The 19,816-nt window shown below is 44.9% G+C and overlaps 1 non-coding gene across 1 annotated transcript; it reads right to left on the reverse strand.

Annotated features, from left to right (window-relative positions):
• Positions 1-8,343: 8,343 nt before the first annotated feature.
• Positions 8,344-8,425, reverse strand: trnas-cga (transfer RNA serine (anticodon CGA)). Its single transcript has one exon. It is a non-coding gene; the product is annotated as a tRNA-Ser (tRNA).
• Between the last annotated feature and the right edge of the window lie 11,391 nt (positions 8,426-19,816).

Consider the following 19,816-nt stretch of genomic DNA (forward strand, 5'->3'; position numbering starts at 1 on the left):
GTAAGTATTGATGCACTAAGGCACCAGTCCGTTGAAAGCACCATTTGGAATTGCCTCGCCTCAAGTTGTGTGAGCAGCTCATAACCCAGACGACTCGCTTTGCCTCAACGAAAGCATTCATGAGTCCGTGTGTCTGAAAATAGTTCTCTTTGTCAGTTCTGCTTCTGTTCATGAGTTGTCAGGTTTTGGTTTCTCTGGAGAGCCGCGCGGGCAACATGATTTGTGAGGTATTTTCCGCAGCCAAAATCTCCCACTGAGAAGTTGGGAATGTGTCAAGAAGAATGGTCATTGGCAGCCTAAGACCAGAAAAAAATGATTCGTTGCTGGTTTTAACCGCAGCAGCCTGTGGGAGTTATCTCAAATGGGAGAGTACTCGCTTTGCATGCGAGAGATTGCAGGGTTGCTAGCTGGGTTCTCCATCCCCTTTTAGGGCGGCACCGTGGCTCAGTGGTTAGCACTGCTGCCTCACAGCACCAGTGTTCCACGTTTGATTCCGGTGCGTAGTTTGCACATTATCCCTGCGTCTGCGTGGGTTTCTTCCCACACTCCAAAAATGTCTAGGGCAGGTGAATTTGACATGCTAATTTGTCCATAATGATCGGTGCATTAGTTCGAGGGAAATTGGTCTGAGTGGGTTACTCTTTGGAGGGTCGGTGTGGACTAGTTGCCCTGAAAGGCCTGTTTCCATACTGTAGGGAATCTAATCTAACCATCCTCCAGAAAACTAGCCCAACGCACTGACCAAGTGATAAGTGCCTATTCAAACTGGTGTTCGCCACTGCAGCATCTCAGAGGGGCTGAGCCCGTAAACAAACGCTCTATTTGCCAAATTTTCACATTTATTCTTTATCAACTTTCCTGTCTGAAAACAGATCCATATGCCTTTGAAATATTGATAGTATACCAGACTCCATCACTAAATCTGACAATTCATTCCAAACAAGCAAACCTTTCTGTGTGAAAAGAACAATGTCCTTCAGATCCCTTTTAAATTTTACCACTCTCCCCTTAAAACACTGTTCCCTTGTTTTGAACTTGCCTGCCTTGGGAAGAAATAGTCAATTACCATTTACTCTACCGTCTCCTTCATATTGATATAAACCTCTGTAAGCCCATCCCTCAGCCCTCAAGCTCCAGGAAAAATTTTCACATCCTATTCAGCTTTACGCTACAGTCCAAACACTGTATGCCTTGCAACATCCTCATAAATATTATCGAACTTACGCCAAGTTCGCCATTGAAAGTGCGTGTGGGTAAGTGCCTGAAGTGAGACGATGCTGAAACACTAATCATGAAACACGTGGTTGCGGGGGTTTGTGTGGCAGCGTGGCAGAGGTGTCGAAGGAGCTGTCTTTAAACTATAACCTCGATCCAGTCATTGATTTGAATTCCCACCACGACCAGAACCACAGGTGAAGTCGAAAACTCTGTTTTTCATGAAAGACCTATAAACAGTGAGATATCAGAATTTGATCCCATATTCGGCTGTTTTTTCACAGGAACTTTCACTAACTAAGGCTGAGGGACTGCCCAAGCTCAGCGATTCAAAACCATGCGTGCATTTATTGACTATTCGAACACAGGAACTCGGACTCATTTTTTTGTGTGTTTCACAGTTACTCGGTGTAAATTTAAAACAGCCTCTGGTTATGCAGAAGAGTTCAAAGCTGGATATTCTCCACTGAAAATGCACAGGAAGCGGCAATCTCTTATTGCTTTTGTTGTAAACTGATAACTTAGACTGTTTAAACTGACAGCATAACGCGGATCCATCCATCCTCTTGGGCACCTTTAACCGCGTTAATATCCGCAAAGGTAAACTCACACTAAGAGGAATGGGCTCATTGCGGTGAATTGTTAAGGAGTGGTGTGTGAGTCAGAGTGAATAGTGGTCAGTAAATACTGACACTGACATTGAACGTTGCAACACCAGCTCCTCACTCACTTGCTGTCTCATGCCTCCCAGTCATCATTGCCTTTCACATTTTCCTCTCGTTCGTTCCACTTCTCAACTTATTCCCGACAGCTTGCAAGTGTTCCCTTAGAAACTGCAGCTTTAGGAAACGTATTACTGGGATAAAGTCATTGCTCAATGTGATGGGATGCACCGTCAATCCCTAATTACTCGAGAGATTGAGATTTTGAGTCACTCCGCATAACCCTGGATGCCCTCAGTAGCGGGGTACAGGCATGATGCCATGAGGCAAGGGTTTAGACGCAGTGACATTGAAGGAACAGCGAAATATTTTCAACTGGGAAACGCGAGAACCTTGGAGGGGTAATTGCTGTGATAGCTTTCGCTTGTATTTGCTGCCATTGTCCTTCCTGACAGATGCTGATCGATCACTGAATCGTTCTGGCAGGATCCGTGTGTGTGTTCTGGGTGCAGCCAGGATTTCGTTTTCATTCGGATAATTCACAAGAAGAGAATTAAATCTATATCTCCTGACTGGGAATGAAAGCCTGTTCTGGGCAATGCAAACTCAGACTTGTATGCAGGGATGTCCATTGATACTGCAGTAGCCTTTGGGACCTGTACAAACTCTAGTGCCTGCTCTTCAAGTCATAATCGTCTTCGTCAGCAGTGTTTCTCTCTCCAAGTTTCCAAGGCGGTTCATATTATCGCCCTTGGTTTCAATGTGAAGAAGGCAATGCTGCGATAAACTGATGTTGTTCAGCAGATATACTGCAGCAAGTTAAGTAAAGACTGATGCAAACACGAGTTCGTTTTGAGCTGCGCTGAGGTTTTGGCAGCAAGAAAGGCATCGTTCAACTCGCCTCATTCCGGATGACGGGCTCGGAATGACCAGTGGTTTCTCGCTGAATTAGTTCAGGCTCTGGAATGTAAAAATCTTCAAATATGAAAGTACAGTGAAAGGAAATGGTTCACAGAGTGCGGAATTCCAAGTGAAACAGTGACGGTGATTATATTTACTGATTTTTCACCTTGTGAATGCTGTTTCCCTGATGTGGACGTTTACATTACCTATAGACAAACTGTCACAGCTAAACCTGGTCTTTGGGTCAGTGACAGAATTGGTAACACGCCTGACGTTGAGTTAGGGGATTATCGGTTCGCATTTAAAATCACAAGGATGTAGCGTGCGACTCCATTCCTGCTGTCTATCAGGAACGGAAGGGTTGGGGTTTTTGAATTTACAGTTTCTTTCGCCCACTTCAAATTCTAGCTCAGAACAACGTCTCTCATTGTCTGTAGAACTGACTTTGGTTTAACCAAAAGCTGCCTTTTGGCGGTTGAACTTGCATGTTGGAGCGGACAGCTGAAGTGAAGCACAAGGAGCTGGTAAAATCCTGAGAACTCTGCCCCTCTCGGGGAATGTGTCTGTGTGCCTCTTTCTGTGGGAGACACGACGTGGGTAATAACACAGTGTGACTATGTCAAACTTCAATCCCATTGTTGTGTCATCTAAGATCAAAGCGAGAACCTCACTGCCATTTGCACTGGAAACATCAGAACACATAAGGTTATCGACTAAAGCCGGAAACTGGCAATAGAATAGACGAATGTCTTTAAACCAGACTGCACCATGGGCCAAATGGGCTTTTCCATTCTGCAAAACTTGAAGACCAGTAGAAAACAATCTGCAGTGAAACTGATCAGGAATGAAAGGGAAAAGCCATTTCATTGAGAATAAGTGCAAGAGCGTCTGTCTTCATTCAGTGTAATGTCGTAATCAGGATTTGGAACGAGAACTGCCATGGCATTAGTTCTATTCTCGGACAGGGAATGAATGTTTTATTGTGCAGGTATGTCGTGGTACCAGTATCTCTGACCACTGGTCCGAACCTGGTAATGCTTGGTTTTGTGCCAGGTTATTAAAAATCAAAAAGATGCAGGTTTTGGAAATCTGAACTAAAAACGAGAATTGATAGAGAAACGCGCTACACCTGGCAACATCTGTGGAGAGAAACAGATTTTTTTTTAGATGGACAGGAAACAGGTTAGTTATAGATTTCTAGATTATACTGTTGGGAAAATAATAATTTTGCCTGTCGAATCAGGATATTTATCAAAATCACTCTTGAGCTTACAAACGTCGAATTTACAATCTTAAAAGGACTTAATCAGCTGTCATGCTACTTTCATTTTCCTGAGCTGGTGGAAGGCTATGTTTTAATGGCTACATTTCCTTTTGCTTTCTGTTAGTTAGCAGTCACGCCAAATGGAGAATTGTTTCTTTTAGTGTCTGCCTCAATATGTGTCTTTGTTTTTTCTATATTTGTCTCTGTATCCTCCTGGGCCTTTTTCACATTCTCCAACTCTCTGGCTGCCCATTTCCCATTTCTGCTCTTGAAAAGCCTGACATTCAGAGACAGTTTGAGATTCGAACTGCTGAGAGGCTTTCTGACGCCTGGCTGGAGTCGGTCGAAGTAGTCTCACATTCTCTGGATAATGCGCCTGTCACTTCGACCTGAGGCAAGGAGACATTTCTTCCTCAAAATCTAAAGACCCTTTCGAAGTTAAAGTTGAATTCCTTATCCAACAGAAAAAGAAAGTCATTACATGATAGCTGAAGAAGAACAAGGATGCATTTACTGTTGGTGTACAACAAATGAATGGTGACAGCAGAGAATGAGGGTGATCGTGTCGTGGTGTCAGTGCCATTACCACAACATTCCCCGGGAATGCTGCAGTGTCTCCTGCCTCACCACTTAATTTCCACAAAACTGGGAATGAAGGAATGAGAATAAGAGGATGAGAAGCAGAAGGGTTTGTGGAACTGCGGGAAGAATCTCCAGGTTAAAATAGTAGTTAAAAAGAGCAACATACACTACTGGATTTCAACCTGGAAAATGAAGCAGGAACTCGAAATCAAAATATAAGGTAATTCAAACAGACACTGAGTTTCTCGATCAGCAACACAATACTTGCGAGAAATAACGAGCTTTCAATACAATGAGCAGGCTCCAGTGTGATGGGAGGTGCTTTCACCAGCTAAGCCACGGCGCCACGTTAAAGCCAGATTTCTCGTCTATATGTGCAATGTCTGAACCACTTGATCACAGGAATTCGAAAACGCGTTTTCTGTATTAGCGTTGCTCAGTATGAATGGCAATCAAACTCTGCTTGTGCAAAAGCAGACATTTCAATGCTGAGCATGCCCCACTGAAAAGGCACAGAAAAAGACAGTATCCTCTTGCATTGGCATCCAACCGATATTTTCATCTGTTTAAACTGACAGAATAAAGCGGATGTGCTCATCTCCTCTCGCGTCCCATTAACCACGTTAATACACACGCAGGGATTTTCAAACCAAGATGAACAGGCTCATTGTTGTGAATTGACAGCAGTGGTGTGTGAGTCATTGCGAACAGTGAGAAATAAATGCTGAACCAATAGCACTGACACTGAGCCTTGCACCATCAGCTCCACACTCACATCTTGTGTCATGTCTCCTCTGCATCAGTGCATTTGACTTTAATTATTCTACCCTGCACCTCTCCTCAAGTTATTCCCGTCCGCTTGCAGTGTCGAATTAGTACATGCAATTATTAGAAATGCACTTCTGGGACACAGTTGTCTTTCAATGAGATAAGATTCACTGCCCATCCCTAATTATCCCAAAGATGTACGGGACGAGTTACTTTTGTCAACTCCTCAAAGATGCCACTCCTGACTCCACTCTGTCAATGTAACTCACTGGGGGAAGAGCAAACTGACGCCACTCAGTCAGTGTTACTCATCCAGGGAAGGGCAGACTGACCCACACTCTCAGTGTAACTCAGCAGACTGATCCCACACGGTCAATATAAGTCATTCTCTGAAGAGCAGTCTGACCCCACTCTATAAATGTAATTCCCTCAGGGAAGAGCAGACTGATCCCATTCTGTCTATGGCACTCACCCAATGAATGAACACGAACCCCACTCTACCAATGTAACTCGCCAGGGAAGAGCAGACGGAACCCAGACTGTCAACATAAATTATCGAGGGAAGAGAATACTGACCCCGCTCTTTCTGTTTCACTCAGGCAGGAAAGAGCAGACTGTCACCACTCTGTGAAAGAAATTCCCCCAGGGAAGGGCAGACTGGCCCTACTGTATCTGCGTGACTGACACAGGTAAGAGCAACTAACCCAACTCTGTCAATATATCTCCCTCAGGGAAGAATACCCTGACCCCTCTCTGTCCATGTAGCTCACCCAGGAAACAGCAGACTAAGCCCAATCTGTCTATTTAAGTTCAGAAAAATCTTCTGAAGTACTTCCTATCCAGACACTCTCCACATCATTGTCTCTGTAACCGTGTGCATTCAATGGCGATTCCAAATAACCTGCAAATGGTTAGAATGTGGCAGCAAACCAGAGCAAACACACAGACATTGGGCGAATGTGCAAACTTCCATCAGGCAGTTATCTAAGCCTGGAATGGAAACCAAACCCGACAGCAGTCGTGATTATAAAATGGCAGAACAGAAACCTGGCAAAAAGAATTGCGTCCCTGTGTGTTGCAACGATTCTGAGTATTAATTAAGCACTTGCTTTTTCCAGCCTTCCTATATCCCGCTTTCATCCCGCTTTTTACCCAATCAGATTTCTGACTTCACAAACTACGTCATAACAGGGTGCCAACTGCAGGATGAGCTTTGTTCCGTTCTCCCCTGATGTTGATGGGAGTAATCCGGCATATTCGAGTAGGACTTGATGCGCTTGCGGGTGGGGTATTCGCGGCATTTTGGCTTCTTTTTTCATTTTCGGTCTGAACTATTTTGAGTTCATTGCGCAGACTTCTGAAGAAGACTTTTTGGAGTCGAAATGGTAACTGTGTTTTCTCTCGAAAGACAGACGTAGCTTTATTTCTGTTCTCTTTTCAATTGATCTTCTTCTGATCTTTGCAAGTGAAATAGGGTGCATTACTATTGCTCGGTTTTAGTTTCAAAATCAAGAGAAACATGAAGGAGAGAATATCAAAGAACACAAAGTTCTGAGTTGTTAACATAATTTTTGGAGCAATGGTGGACAAGAAGATCAAATTAAGATAACGGTTCAAGAACATTTAGTCTGTGGAAGTAGTATGTGAGTTTAGTTCCAAATATATGTTTCCGCTCTTCCAGGACATCTTGTTGACTCCCAGAAAACATTGATTGTTTTCTGTATTCACTTTGTTTCGCGACATCTGTCTTCTGGTCGACCAGGGACAACTTGAATTTGCGTCTGTATTGAATAAGATTTCGCTTTTCTTTCGAGAAGCAAACCTGTGCATTATGTCCCACTTATCATGCAGTGGCTAAGAAATTCAAAATGAATTCCGGTTTATGGATCGTGAGCAAGAATGAAGTGATCCACTTGCGAACAGATGTCACCACGCCCTATTCCTACATCGGGCCTGAACGGTCCATCGGCAGAGTCTGCAGACAGGAAATGTCTAAGTGACTAGTCCTTTGTTCAGTTAGATTTGATACCAATGGTAGTGCTGTTTTGGTGCAGAAATGTGTCAACATCTCTGATGTTAGAGTCAATATTTAAGTCACATCTACACCATGGAGTGTCTTCTCATCTCGGAACATGCTGACATGAAAACATCCAGCTCTGATAGCAAAGGTTTCTTCATTAAACAGGGAGAATGTTTAACTAAGCAATTCAGACAGCCAGGATGAATAATTGGCATTTGGTTCTTCAAGCTGAGCTCTCCACACCAACTGCTCCAACGAAGGCCGTGGATAATATCCCCATCGATTATTTTGGTCAATTTTAGCCTCAACAACAACCTATTGTTCTGAACAATGCTACACCACAAGCAGAGGGCTAAGGCTGATTTTCATCGTTAATTTTCAATTTCAGTTCTTAATGCACAGTTTCTGACGAATGTGGACAGCAGAAGACCGTTAACATTCCATTTCTAATATTTCCAGAAAATTCTACTCCGCTGATATCACCTTGCCTTATCACACCTCAAGCCAGGAACCTGGATCAGTCGAGTTCCTTTCCACACATGGAGTTGCTTTTTTCTAATTCATTGAGTGCTGATATAATAGATCATTGACCTTGAGAGTCAGCTGTAAATTAGGTTCAACTTTCTCAGCTTGACTTTCATCTGATCCTTAAAAAAAAATTCATCACCTGCAGGTAAGTGCATTGCATTGCTTCTTGTTTTGCTGAATTCCACCCCCCGAACATCCAAATTTCACGATAGTTCGACAAATGTGTTGAAACTGATTCGTGTTGGAAGTTGGTGGCTTTTGTGTCTCGACATATAATTTATTCAATTAGATGACTGGGTCAGTCTTGAAATTACTTCGGATTCTTCACAGTTGAAAATTTACTTTCGTGGGGCACGAAATCCAAATCCTGCAAAGGAATTCATCACTTTTAAAAGATTCTACGCTGTGAACAGGATTCGAACCTGCGCAGGAAGACCCCATTGGATTTCGAATCCAACGCCTTAACCTCTCGGTCATCACAGCTGCGGCAAAATCTCCAATTTTCATAGTAAAACAACTGAATTCATGAAATACGTAATTTGTAGGAAGAACAAATTGTCAAGACCCAAAGATTTCGCCACTCCTTTGCAGAGACTCAGACGAACGTTCCCTTAGCAGATTGACAGGCTTTCACCGCAAACTAGATTCTGCCACAGCTGAAGTTGTGGGAATGATTCTTCGTCGAATTATAGAGTCACGGATGTACACCACGAAGAGAGGATCATTGTCCCACTGCGTCCGATCGATTTTGACTCAATTTCTCATCATCTGGTGCCAAATTCGATATGCTGTTGTGTTTTAATATTCATCGACATATGGTATTAGAAATATTGATGCTAAGTCCATAAACACTAGCTACATTCGTAAAGAAAAATATCGGAATTATAAAGAATGCAGAGCCAATTCACAGGAATGGATCCAGCAACTAATCCGTAAGTTCTGACATCAGGTAATGAACTTGTGAGCACAAGAGAGGAAGATTAACCGAAGATTTGGAACTTGAAATCGTCTTGACGGAATTATTTGCAAAGCTTTTGCGGTTCTTCTAGATTCAACAAGTCCTTGAACAATACAACACGGAAAGTGGCCCTTCTTTCCAACTTGACCATGGTGGACAGTTATCCTAAATTAATAGGTCCCATTTGCCAACATTTGGCCCACATCCCTCTAAACCTTGTTACTCATATATCCATTCAGATGCCATTCAATGTTATATTGTACCAGTCTCCAACAACTTCTCTGGCAGCTCATTCTGGACGCGTCTGAAAAAGTTGCCCCTGACGTCCCTTTTAAATCCTTACCCACTAATTTTAAACCGATGTTTTCTAAATTTTGACTTCCTCACCAGCCGGAAAACACCTTGACGAGTCAACCTATCCATGTCCCTCACGATTTAATAAATAGCAACGATTTGACTTTATCATACTTGTCAGGAGGGAAATGTGTGGAGATTATTTGTCGAAGGTTTGAAGTAGAAAGTCTAATGTACAGATTTTTATGCATCTTGGAGAAGTTTTTAATAAGTCATTGAAGTCTAGTAGCAGTTGTAGAAGTCTGTTGTGAAAGCTGCAGGAGGATTTCAGGGCACGAGAATGAAGCATTATTTCCAATGTATGGTGGCTCAGTTCGACCGCACTTGGACTACTGTATGAGGAATTATAATCCTCAATTTAGGAAAGATACTAATGCCATATGAGGAATACCACGAATGGTGATTAGCCTTGATATCATGGATGAACGTTAGTCCTCTGAATTGAAATTGGGCAAATCCCGCCTTTTTAAAAACAGTTTCGAAACAAGAGAGGTAATCTCATTGAGAGTTGCAAAATATTTGAAGAGATAAACAGGGTGGTGCAATTAAATTTTGTTCCCTCATTGGTGAATCTAGAAGCAGGAGAGGACAATTTTAAAATGAAGCATTGTGATTTATGACCAGGATGAGAACTATTGATTTTTGTCTTAGCCTTGAGAAGTCTCACTATTCAGCACTACAGTGATCCTTGGATATTTGGTCTTTGAATGCATCACTATCAGCCTGACCTGCCGACACTTACTGCATCACTATAGACCTGACCCCTCACACTTCCCGCCTTAATATCAGCGTGAACCCCTCAAACTTACTGCATCACTATCCATCTGGCGCCCTCACATTTACTGCGCCACTTTCACTTCGAGACACTCATTTTGACTGCGTCACCATCAGCCTGACTGCCAAACACTTACTTTGCCACTATCAGTCACGCCCTTACACTTCCTATGTTACTATCACCCTGACTCCTTACACTTACTGTGTCACTGTCAGCCTGACTCCATCACATTTATTGTGTCAGTATCAGACTGACGCCTCACACTTATCTTGTCAATAAAACACTGCCCCGTCACATTGACTGTGTCACTATCAGCCTGAACCCCTCACACTTACTGCTTCACTATCGCAATGTCCCTCTCTCACTTACGACGTCATTTACACCCTGACATCCCAGACTTGCTGCGGCACTATCACAGTGAGGGCCTTACACTTAGTGTCACTGTCATCCTGACCCCTTACACTTACTGCGTCACTATCACACTGGTATCTCACACCCACTGTGTCACTATCATCCTGAACCGCTTACACCTATTGCGTCACTATCACTTTGACCCCAACACACTAACTGCATCAATATCAGCCTGACCATCTCACACATATTGCGCCACTACCAGGCTGTCTCCCTCACATATACTGCATCACTATCAGACTTACCCACTGATGCTTACTGCGTCACTATCACCCTGACTCCCCACTCTTACTGCGTCAAGATCATTGTGCTCCCATACACTTACAGCGTAACTATCATCCTGACAACGTTACACTGCGTCCAGATCAGCCTGATCCCCTCAAACGTAATGCGTCACTATCAGCTTCAACACTCACATTTACTGCGTCACTTCTAACACTACCCCTGGACACTTACTACATCCCTATCCGCCTTAGCCCCTCGCATTTACTTCATCACTATCAGCCTGAGACACTCACACTTACAGCTTTACTACAACCTGGCCCTGTGAGTGCATCCACATCACTGTCACCCTGACCTCTTGCCCATACTGCGTCACTATCAGCCTAGCCCCTCAAATGTTCTGTGTCACTATCACACTGAGATCTCACACTCACTGTGCCACTATCACCCTGACACCTCACAATTACTGCATCACTACAACGTGACCCCCTGAAAGCATCTACATCACTGTCACCCTGACCTCTTGCCCATACTGCGTCACTATAAGCCTGGCCCCTCAAATGTTCTGTGTCACTATCACACTGACATCTCACACTCACTGTGCCACTATCACCCTGACACCTCACAATTACTGCATCACTACAACGTGACCCCCTGAAAGCATCTGCGTCACTATCACCCTGACCCCATCACACTTGCCATGTCACCATCACAATGACACATTAACACAGTCTGCTTCACTGTCATCATGACACCTCACACTCACTGGATCACTACCATCCTCCCCCTCATACTGACCTGTCACTATCATCCAGAGCCGCTCACACTTATTGCGTTCCTATCACTCTGCTCCCGACACACTTACTGCGTCACTATCAGCCTGACACTCGCACACTTCCCGCATCACTATCAGCCTGACCCCTCATAATTTCACCGTGTCTATCAGTCTGACTCCTCACATTTCCTGCATCACTATCACCCTGTCACTTTACACTTACTGGCCAGTAGTAGCCTGACGCCCTCACCTTACTGCATCAATATCAGCCTAAACACTCACACTTACTCCGTCACCATCACGCTGACCCCCTCACACTCACTGCGTCACTATCACCCTGTCCCCTCTCACTTCCTACATTAGGATCACTCTGACTCACGGACACTTACTGCATCACTATCAGCCTGACCCCTCACCCATACTGTGACACTATCAGTCTGACCCCACCACACTTGCTGCGTCTCTATCAGCCTGACCCCCTCACACCGACTGCTTCACTATCAGACTGACCCCTCACACTTACGCATGCCTAACAGCCTGACGCCTCACACTTACTGCGTCACTATTCCCCTACCACCTCACTTTTATTGGCCACTATCAGCCTGACGCTCTCAACTTACTGTGTCACTACCAGCCTGAACGCACACACTTACTCCCTCACTATCACCCTGACTGTCTCACACTCACTGCCTCAGTCTCTGGCTGACCCCATCACACTTACTGCGTCACTATCACCCTGTCCCCTTCCACTTTATGCGTCAGGATCAGCCTGACACAGAAACACTTACTGCATCACTGTCAGCCTGATCTCCTTCCAATTACTGCGTCACTATCAGCCTGACCACTCACTCTTACTGCGTCACTGTCACACTGACCCCTCACACAAAGTGCTTCACTATCACCCTCACCACCTCACATTTACTGCGTCACTATTGGTCCGATCCCACAGACTTACTGTATCATTATCACTCTGACCCCCCCTCACTGCGCAACTATCGGCCTGATCCACTCACACAGTCTGCGTCACTACCACGCTGACACCTCACCCTCATTGTGTCACTACCATCCTCACTCCATCACACTTATTGAGTCACTGTCAGCCCGATCCCTGTAATGGAAAATTATCATTTATTGTGAAATCTGTGAAACCATGGTTGAAACAAAGAACTATAGATCTAACTTTGCAAAAAGACAGAAAAAATGTAAAGTTCAACCTAATTTATAGCTGACTCCCAAGGCCAATAATCTATTATATCAGCAGTCAATGAATTAGAAAAAGCAACTCCATGTGTGAAAGGAACTCGACTGATCCAGGTTCCTGGCTTGAGGTGTGATAAGGCAAGGCAATATATAGTATAAAGGGAATATGTGAAAACCGTCAGGCGTCCATTTCATGAGGCGTCTTGCACATGTGTCGGGTCCACTCTGCAAATTTCAAAAATAAACTTTTTCTTTGCTCTTGGTAGCATTTGCGTCGAGTCGATTGAAATTCCACGGCAGTAAACTAGGGGGCTCGCCTGGGACCCTGCGACTGGGTAAGATTTTGAAGATTCCCAGGAGGTGTACGCGCCACTGCCTTGAGGGTCTTTCACTTCATCTCCAGCGCTGAATTGGCCCCTTTGCGTGAGAGGACTGGGGATAAGTGGATCGCCCCAGAGTCGCGTTCCGAATTGAATAGGGTCAGGGTAAGAGTTGTGGCTAAAGTAATCCGACATAGAGACTCGTTCGAAGAGAACAAATGAACCAGGAAGAGGGACCAGTGAACTCTCGCGCGGTATTCGAGGAAAGCTCAAGGGAAAGGATTGCCGTCTCTCGAGAGTTTCAGAGACAGCAAGATTAACGGTGGGTTGAGACTTGGAGCCACCATGGGCAGCGTTGGGGTCGCCAAAGCTGTACCGGTTACGTGGGTTCTTGGTTTGTGAAAACCAAGGCAATGAGGCGGTCACGCCCAATGAGAGGGGACCTCCAGAGGTAAAAGCAAGTTATATTGGCAAAGAGAAGATTATGGTATCGTGAGAGAGAGAGAGAGAGAGAGAGAGAGAAAGAGAGAGACAGACAGATAGACAGACAGATAGACAGACAGAGAGAGATGAACACTTTTCCAATATCCATGAAAATCGGCTCCAGCAAGAGCGAACAAAAAGAGGGTCGTCAGACAATTCGGAATGGTCAAGAAAAAATACAATATATGCTAAATAATTATGGCCCAGTTTCTGTAAAGCAGTTAAAAATGTAAATCAAGGAACGTGGTTTTCTGGAGGAAGGAAGTTTTAGTAACATGCAGTTGCAAATGCTGAGGTCACCGTTGGAGGAGAGAGAGAGAAGGAGAAACGGAAGGGTAAAATAGAACCTGTGAATTGGAGAGCTTGTAACATGTTGAAGGCTGAGCCTGATTTCAGGGAAAGAAAATCTCGAATAAAAGATAGATCAAGGACACGGGCAAACACCAGCGCACATGCACACACACGGAAAACAACCTAATGAAGCTGTACAGTGTCTTAAGACTGGATCAGATCCTGACTTTAATGGGTGCCCTCGGAGAGCTACAGCCCCCCTACGAGATCCATTTCGCGAAGATTCCAAGTCAACGGTCGCCGCCCCAGGGTCTGCTGAATCCCCAATAGCATATCGTCCCCACAATCAATTGAAGCAAGAATCCCTAAAGAAGTCGAGACAATGTCCCAGTACCTTAACTGCCTCACGAAAGTCGATAACGTCTATTGTGGGCTGATACCACCCAAGGACATAACGACGGCAGAGATCGCACTGTATGAGGCAGAACTGAGGAGCAGCTTCATCAATGGAATGCAGTACGAAACAACAAAATAGGTAACAATATCCGTGTATTACCTGGGACACGGGAAAGCTGGATTAGATAGAACAATACGGGATGCATGCTGAAACATTGCTGGCTCAAGAGAACCATAAGCGGAAATTAAAGATGGAACAGCAATCACATAAACCTCAGCTTATTATGATGCAAATGGTCGTTCAGCCGTTGGAGGGAGGAACTGCGGGAAAAGAGAGAGGCACGGGAGGAGTTCACAAAAGAGGAAGGGATCGCGGAAGTGCGCTTGCAGAGATAGATCTGGCTGGTGCTTTGTTTGCGGAGCAATGGACCACTGGTCGAGACAGTGCCCGCACAGACAGCCTCAATCGGTCCTGGAGGCTGGACAGCATGGTGACTGACAGGGGACGACTGAGGTGGGCAGGCCACAAGGTACAGGAAAACCTCTTTCCTTTATAGTTGGCAACGAAGAATCCCTTAGGCTAATCACTTCTACTGAACTAACGGGCACTGAGATGTGTCCCAACTCTATATTGAACATTGAGACTGCGAAGTGTGGACAATATGTTCAATACAACAATGATGCGTATATGTCGATGCCTACCTCTATGTTATAAGTGGAAGGTACACCAGTTACCTTTTTGGTAGATACATGGCCAGCACATTCACTCCTCAAATCAAGACAGTTCAGAGAGTTGATGCCAATAAAGATGAGTGGAATGTTCCTGAACTCAATGGAGGCATCAGGCGTCGTGATATGAGAGAGTTTTACCGCACCCATATTGTGTGAAATCAGTAATGTGTATACATTCTAATTCACAATTTTGTTAGCAGAATTCTGTCCTTTACATTTGATGGCACGGAATCTCATAGTGAGACTGGGGTTGTATTTGCTCAGTACTCCGACGGGCTTGCAGGTAATTCAAAGGGAAGATTCACAAGTGTAAACTGTAAAATACAACCCACGACCCCTGGTGTATGTCTATGAGTGGCGATTAAGCCAGAGAGCAATGAGTTCAGTGAGCAATTCACTCGCCCTGGAAGCAGGTAACCATGTTAATCCTATTAACACCGATTTTTTTTTGCGGGTATGTGCTGCACTGCACAGCACACTTACACCACGGTGGCCCTGAGGAACCATAAGAGAAGTGTTGGTTGAGGGGATTGGTTAAACCAGGTCAGTTGTTATTGTGCGAATTTTATTGAAGGGATGGCAAATGTGCAGTCAGTGTGAACTTATGTAAAGTACCTGTGACGGCAAGTAAACTCTATATTTTTGATGTGGAAGGCTACGGCCTCGCGTGTCACTGGCGAAGGTGTCCAGTGACTGGTGGCAGGATTTGGGGCCATGGGTTCTAAAGGCATAAAGAACGAAATGTTGGGTGTTCTGGGACGATGTGGGTATGTGGTTCAATGCAGATGTGCGGACATATAGGAAGAAATTAATTTGTCTAACTCAGGCAATAGAACAGTCGAGGTAACCCCCGCTAGCCCTGAAGAGCCTAGAAGGCTGGCCTGGCGTTTCCCTAAGATAAACTTCTCAGACCTAAGATTAATAACGGTCCCTACTGAATTATGGGTAAAAGGAAAACATGCTTTGGGGCTTATACGAGGTTGTGAACCAATACGAGTAACCAACGAAGTCGGAGTATCGTCCTGGCAGGGCACAATACCCGATAAAACCCAAGGCCATGGACGTAGTTACTCCAGTCTTTCAATCCTTCCCAAAGGCTACAGAGATAATCCCCTATGTAAACTCACCGGTGAGAACTCCCATTTTTCTGATCAAAAAGGAAAAATTCCAAGTGAACCGGAGGAATGCAGGTTTGTTCAAGACCTGCAGGCAGTCAATAACAGTGTTGTCCCGCGCGCATCAAATGTTCCCAAACCCTATACTGTATTAGTTCAATTTCTACCGGACAGTAAATGGTTCCCTGCTGTGGATTTAGCAAATACATTCTTTAGTGTGACGGTGCATCCAGATAGTCAATTCTGGTTCGCTTTTTCTTTCAAAGGGAAATCTTATGAGTTCATACGACTTTGTCAATGTTACTGTGAGTCACCCACCATATATAATGAGGCTCCTCGCAGGATTCTGGAGACTCTTGTTTTAACCCCTGGGTCTGCGCTTCCGCAATCTGTAGACGATTGCTTAATACTAGCACCGACAGAGGAACAATGTGAGAAGGATTCCCTTGCATTGCACGAGGGAAGGGCACAAAGCCAGTCTCGCAAAGCTTCGATTTATGCAACAACAGGTGAAGTTCTTCAGTCACTTAATATCTGAACAAGGGAGGGCCATTGGTGAAGACAGAGTGCAAGTAATTCAGCAAATTCCAAGGCCTCACATGAAGAAACAATTGCTATCCTTTTGGGGCATGCGCTCCTACTGAAGAACGTTTATCCCACATTACACAAATCTTGAGGCGCCCTGAAGTGACATGGCCCATGGAAAAGGGTAGCAGAACCAAGGTCCGTTGCAATGGATCCCAGCGGCCGAGTTGAATTGAAAAAAGACGTTTGAAAGTCCACCCACACAGGGGATTCCAAATCCAAACAAGCCTTCGGTTAAACGGTAGATGAGACACATGGCTGCATGACATCTGTGTTGTTGCAGGATCATGGGGGAAAATTCAGGCTGGCAGCTTATGTTTCGGCTAAGCTAGACCTCGTAATGGCAGGGTTGCGTAAATGCCTGCGAGCTGTGGTTGCAGCTGAAAAGGCTGTTGCAGTGTCCAGGGATATAATCGGCTCTGGCGACTTCACCAAACTGATCGCACATGCAGTATCCTCACTGCTTTCCGAGCAAAAGACAGCACATACGTCGGCAGCACGTTGACTCAGATATAATACTGTGTTATTGGAGAAGCCTAACATTGCAATAATACGATGTAACGTCCTTAATGCTGCTAATCCTCACATTGCAGAAGGAGACGGAGACCCACATGGTTGTATCGCTGTAATTAATGAAATGTGCTGCCGAGACAAAAATTGCAGAATTCACCACTTGAGAATCTAAATATGGCGTTTTTTTGGTGGATGGGTCAGCATTCAGGAGCAAGGAGATAGGCCAGAATTTTATTGGGCATGCTGTAGTAACTACCCATGAGGTATTCAACGCGCGATCACTCGCTTCTCAACTATCAGCGCAAGCAGCGGAGCTGATGGCCTTGACTGGGGCATGTAGCTTGGCTAAGGGAAACACAGCGAATATTTAACCGATAGCAGATACACATTCGGAGATGCACATGATGTTGGAACCCTGTGGAATTACAGGGACTTCTTGACCTTCACCGGAAAGCCCATCACACACCGTGATCAGATTTCTGACCTCTTGGAAGCGGTCCTATTGCCTAAATCAATCGCTGTGTGTAATTATGATGCCCACACGAAAAATAACGATTCCGTTTCTCAAGGAAATGCAAGGGCAAACTCAGCGGCAATGACGGCAGCCCAGCAGCCGGTAAATGATCAGTTTGACATGGGAATGACAAAAATCCCTGTCAATGATTGAGGCTCAATCCCTGTCAATGATTGAGGCTCAATCCCTGTCACAGACTGAGATTGAACCCCTGTCACAGAATGACGTTCAATCCCTGTCACTGACTGCGATTCTATTCCTATCACTGTCTGAGCGTCAATCCCTGTCACTGATTGAGATTCAATCCCTGTCACTGACTGAGGTTGAATCCCTGTCACTAACTGAATCTCTATCCCTGTCACTGACTGAGTTTCAATCCCTATCACTGACTGAGATTCAATTCCAGTCACTGACTGAGGTTCAATCCCTGTCACTAACTGAGATGCAATTCCTACCACTGACTGAGATTCAATCCCTGGCACTGACTGAGATTCACTTCCTGTCACTGATTGAGATTCAATCCCTCTCACTGACTTAGGGACAATCCCTGTCACTATTTGAGGCTCAATCCATGTCACAGACAGAGATTGAATCCCTGTCACTGACTGAGGCTCAATCCCTGTTACTGATTGAGGCTCAATCCCTGTCAATGACTGAGGTTCAATCCCTGTCACTGACTGAGGCTCACTCACTGTCACTGATTGAGGTTAAATCCCTGTCACTGACTGAGGCTCACTCACTGTCACTGATTGAGGTTAAATCCCTGTCACTGACTGAGATACAATTCCTGTCACTGACTGAGATTCAATCCCTGTCAATGAAAGAGATACAATCCCTGTCACTGACACAGGTTCAATCCCTGTCACTGAATGAGATTCAATCCCTGTCACTGACTGAGATACAATCCCTGTCACTGACTGAGGTTCAATCCCTGTCACTGACTGAGATTCAATTCCTGTCACTGATTGAGATTCAATCCCTCTCACTGACTGAGGGTCAATCCCTGTCACTGACTGAGATTCAATCCCTGGCACTGACTGAGATTCACTTCCTGTCACTGATTGAGATTCAATCTCTCTCACTAAATGAGATTCAATCCCTGTCACTGACTGAAGCATAATCACTGTTACTGATTGAGGCTCAATCCCTGTCACTGACTGAGGTTCAACCCTGTAACTGAATGAGTCTGAATCCCTGTCACTGACTGAGGGCACAATTCCTGTCACTGACTGATGCTTAATCACGGTCACTGCGTGAGGTTCAATCCCTGTCACTGACTGAGGTTCAATCTGTGTCACTGACTGAGATTTATTCCCTATCACTGACTCATATTAAAATACTGTCACTGACTGAGATTCAATCCCTGTCACTGACTGCGATTCAATCCCAGTCACTGACTGAGGTTCAATCTCTGTCACTGACTGAGGCACAATATCAGTCACTGACTGAGATTTAAACCCTGTCACTGACTGAGGCACAATATCAGTCACTGACTGAGATTAAACCCTGTCACTGACTGAGATTCAATCCCTGTCACTGACTAAGGTTCAATCCCTGTCACTGACTGAGATTAAATTCCTGTCACTTCCTGAGATTTCATTCCTCTCACTGACTGAGATACAATCCCTGTCACTGACTGAGGTTCAATTCCTGTCACTGAATGAGATTCAATCCCTGTCACTGACTGCGATACAATCCCTGTCACTGACTGAGGGTCAATCCCTGTCACTATTTGAGGCTCAATCCCTGTCACTGACTGAGATTCAAAACCTGGCACTGACTGAGATTCACTTCCTGTCACTGATTGAGATTCAATCCCTCTCACTGACTGAGGCTCAATCCCTGTCACTGATTGAGGCTCAATCCTTGTCACTGACTGAGGTTCAAGCCTATCACTGACTGAGGCTGAATCCCTGTCACTGACTGAGATTCAATACCTGTCACTGACTGATGCTTAATCACTTTCACTGCCTGAGGTTCACTCACTGTCACTAACTGCGGTTCAATCTATGTCACTGACTGAGATTCAATCCCTGTCACTGACTGAGATTCAATTCCTGTCACTGACTGAGATTCAGTCCCTGTCACTGTCTGCGATTCAATCCCAGTCACTGACTGCGATTCAATCCCAGTCACTGATCGAGATTCAATCCCTGTCACTAACTGAGATGCAATCTCTGTCACTGACTGAGGTTCAATCCCTGCCACTGACTGAGGCTCAATCCCTGTC

This window comes from Chiloscyllium plagiosum, unplaced genomic scaffold (genome assembly GCF_037043375.1).
Source record: "Chiloscyllium plagiosum isolate Xiang-an unplaced genomic scaffold, Cpla_swu_hap1 HiC_scaffold_44, whole genome shotgun sequence".
NCBI classification, from domain to species: domain Eukaryota; kingdom Metazoa; phylum Chordata; class Chondrichthyes; order Orectolobiformes; family Hemiscylliidae; genus Chiloscyllium; species Chiloscyllium plagiosum.